This window comes from Mercenaria mercenaria, unplaced genomic scaffold, assembly GCF_021730395.1.
Source record: "Mercenaria mercenaria strain notata unplaced genomic scaffold, MADL_Memer_1 contig_2075, whole genome shotgun sequence".
Lineage (NCBI taxonomy): Eukaryota > Metazoa > Mollusca > Bivalvia > Venerida > Veneridae > Mercenaria > Mercenaria mercenaria.
Window position 1 is genome coordinate 32,545 of NW_026460109.1, and position 4,547 is coordinate 37,091.

The window sequence follows — 4,547 nt, forward strand, 5'->3', positions numbered from 1 at the left end:
TTTCCAAAACAATCTAGTCTGTCGAAAGAAAACGACGTGGAACTGCACCAACACTTCTGTTTTCTAGTCAAAAATACCAAAACATCCGCAGAATTGGAAATATTTCGTGAGCAATGATGACAAAACAAGAGCTGTCTCCATAGGATGACACATGCCCCCGATGGCACTTTAAATGAATAGTTATGGCCGATGTTAGAGTTTAGGACCTTTGACCTACGGAGCTGGGTCTTGCGCGCGACACGTCGTCTTACTGTGTCACACATTCATGCGTATTTATTTTAAAATCCATGCATGAAAGACAAAAATATGGACCGGACACGCCAATCAATGCACTATCATGAAAAATGACCTTTAACGTCTAAGTGTGACCTTGACCTTTGAGCTACGGACCTGGGTCTTGCGCGCGACACGTCGTCTTACTGTGGTACACATTCATGCCAAGTTATTTGAAAATCCATCCATCGATGACAAAGATATGGACCGGACACGCCCATCAATGCACTATCCTTTAATGTCTAACTTAGACTAAGTGTGACCTTGACCTTTGAGCTACGGACCTGGATCTTGCGCACGACACGTCGTCTTACTGTGGTACACATTCATGCCAAGTTATTTGAAAATCCATCCATCGATGACAAAGACATGGACCGGACACGCCCATCAATGCACTATCCTTTAATGTCTAAGTGTGACCTTGACCTTTGAGCTACGGACCTGGGTCTTGCGCGCGACACGTCGTCTTACTGTGGTACACATTCATGCCAAGTTATTTGAAAATCCATCCATCGATGACAAAGATATGGACCGGACACGAAAAATGCGGACAGACCGACAGACTGACAGACCGACAGACAGACAGACGGTTCAAAAACTATATGCCTCCCTTCGGGGGCATAAAAACTCAATTATGTTCAGACAGCTTAACAGGTGGGACGTCAACATGTGTGCTCCGACGACGTTTTGGGGGACTGAGTGTCATTTGTATTTGCAGTATAATGGTCATCCAAAATATCGGAACATCAACAAGGTTAGGTACGAAATCAAGAAGACCGGCAACCAAAACGGCGTTCTTGATAGTTCCGACGGCATAGACATGACCAGTCAGCTATCAGTTACATATTTGCGAATCGTAACAAATCAAAAACTTAATAACAGATTAAGTTTGTTCCTGACAGTTTTTGAAATGTACAACACCCCTCACGACCCGCTAGCATCTTCTAAAGCGAAACTCTATGTTCATAATAGTAAAGGAAAAAAGCTAAAGAAAGCCAAATCTGGGAACTGTGTGATCCTTAATATGCAATTAATTGTCTGTAAGCAAATGTCATATACGAAACGAAGAAACTCAAAGCTTAAATGCCTGTGATAGTTCTTTTACCATATCGTTATAAATTCATTCATTTGTCGGCACGGTAGAAAAGTGAACTCTATCAATTATTCTTTTGAACATGGTGATTTAACGGAGTTACAAAAACAAAGCATTATAACACTATTACCCAAAAAAGGAAAACCTACAGTAGACATCAATAACTGGAGACCTATCTCACTATTAAATGTTGATTATAAAACCGCAACTAAGGTTATCGCCAACAGAATAAAAAAAGTTTTATTCAAAATAATAAGTAATAACCAAACGGGATTTATAAAAGGACGCTATATCGGCGAAAATGTACGAATTCTATTCGACGTCATAGAACAAGTAAATGAATCTGACGAAGAAGGTATAATTTTCTTCTCAGACTTTCATAAAGCTTTTGACAGCCTAGACCATTCATTTATTTTTAAATGTTTAAAACATTTTGATTTCGGCCACTCAATTTTAAATTGGGCGAAACTTTTCTATACGGATGCTAAGAGTTGCATTACAAATAATGGACATATGTCAGAGTTCTTTCCTATTAAAAAGGGAGTTCGTCAAGGCTGTCCTTTATCCCCTTATCTATTCATAATATGTATTGAAATCCTTTCTACAGCTGTCAGGAATAATACAGATATTAGAGGTATAAAAATGTCAAATACCGAGACAAAACAAACCCTCTTCGCTGACGATGCAAGCTTCCTTTTAGATGGTAGTAGAAAATCCTTCGAAACCCTAATAAATACACTGGATAATTTTGGAAACGTATCTGGTCTAAGACTGAACGTATCCAAATGTGTAGCTTTAAGAATTGGTTCACTGAAACACTCAAATGTTATATTCTGTAGCAACAAAAAGTTCACATGGACATCAGAACAAGCAACAACGTTAGGAATGGTATTTTCGAATGATTTAAACCAGACACATAAATTGAATTTAGAACCCCAAATAGCAGAATTTAAGCACACACTACTTTCTTGGAGTAAATGGAACTTATCATTAATTGGAAAAATAACAGTACTAAAAACGTTTGCGTTTCCTAAACTAATTTATCCATTAACAGTTTTAAGCAATCCCACACACGAAACAATTTTAGATTTAAAAAGAAGCATGTTTAACTTCCTGTGGGACGCTAAACCAGAAAAAATAGCGAGAAATATAATTATACAAGATTATGAAAATGGAGGTCTCAAAATGATAGATTTAGATTCCTTTATAATTTCCTTAAAAGCTGGCTGGGTAAAAGACTACTCCAAGAAAATAATGCACAATGGAAAATACTATATAAACATGAACTTCAAAATTTAGGAGGTACATTCTTTTTCAAATTTAATTGCCATTCGACGGATATACAAAATATGAACATAAAATATAAATTTCTTAAAGAAATATTGAATGCTTGGTGCTCGATAAATTATCATACAAATAATGGGATCATTTCACATCAACTACTATGGTATAATCACCACTTGAAAGATAAAAGAGGAAATGTTTTCTTTTACAGAAAATGGTTTGACAAAGGGATATTATTTTTAAAAGACATTTACGACTACAGATTAAAGAAGTTCTATTCCTTCGATTTCGTTAAAAATCTTTACGATATATCAGAATGTGATTTTATGTTATATCATAAAATAATAGGGGGAGTAAAAGCCAATTGGAAACTGAGATTAAAACATGAAGACATAAATACAATAGTACAGAAAGAATATTTGGTTTCAAAAATAAAACAGGATACTCAAGTAAATAAACTGTTCTACCAATTACAAGTGAGGGCGAAAAAAATTACTAATACCCGAAGTCAAAAATGGGAAACACTTTTTTTAAACGACAATCTAAATTGGAAAAGTATTTATACTAATCCCATTATCAGTACAACTGATACCAGATTGAGAACATTTCAATATAAATACTTAATGAGAATAGCACCAACTAATGTATTCCTATACAAATGTAAAATATCTTCATCAAATATGTGTGAATTTTGTTCAATGGCACCAGAAACATTTATACATATGTTTTGGGAATGCCAATCAATACAAACCCTATGGAGTGATATTAAGACATATCTTTCAAGAAAAAGTATCGCAGATATCCCTTTTAAACTTTAAAAATTATTTCACTAGGTTTCTATGGAAACATTGGGAAACGCAAACAAAAAATTATTAATTTTATTCTAATTTTAGCAAAATATTTTATTGTTAAAAGCAAATACAACAAATCTCCACCAAGCTTTGAATTATTCAGAGTATATCTTCAATACAGAATAAACATAGAATATACAATTGCAAGTGTAAAGAATAAAACGGACACGTTTAATGCGAAATGGAAAGAATTTCTTGATGTTGCATAAACAGTACCAAATACAATGTACATATATATATATATATATATATATATATATATATATATATATATATATATATAATTTGTGAGCAAAACAAATACTCTACTCTGATTACTCTTTGTATTTTTACATTATATTACAAATAGTGACACACACCAACCCCTCCCCCCCACGCCCCCTCTCCCCCTCCCCACACACTCCCTCATCATTTCATTTCATTTATCATCATTTTCCATTATTCATCATATAGAAACACATTTTAGAACAAAAACAAAATGCATGTCCTTTATTTCTATTACTGTCTGTCATTGTTACAACGTTTAGTTCAGAACTATAGATATATATAACTGAATAATCTTCTCTTTGTATTGTCAGATAGAATAGTATATGTTGTTAATTGTTTAATTTGTTCTAAAGTGAAATAAAAAATTGAAAAAAAAACAACAGAAAAGTGTTCTTCATTGTAAGTGCGAATAAAACTAACTAAAGGACTTTTTAGAAGATCCGCTAGTGATTTCATCCAATAAGGCAAATCAAATATTTTAATATTGATCAAATATGGCTGTGTCTTTCTTTTTTTTGTAGTCACACTTCGATTAACACAGTAAAAACATATTTCCAAAACACCAATATAACAGTTTATCTCAGTTTAACAATTCTATTAACTTTTGTATCGTTTTATTTTCATAAAAATGCGTGGACTGGTTTTACAGTCACGGATACAAGAGCGTTTCAAGAATTGCGCGGTACATGTATTGAAGAAACTGGAACTAGAACATCATTTCTAAATGCAAATTTCTCAATCATTAATTTTGAAATTTGCCCACTTCTTCGGAGGGCAAC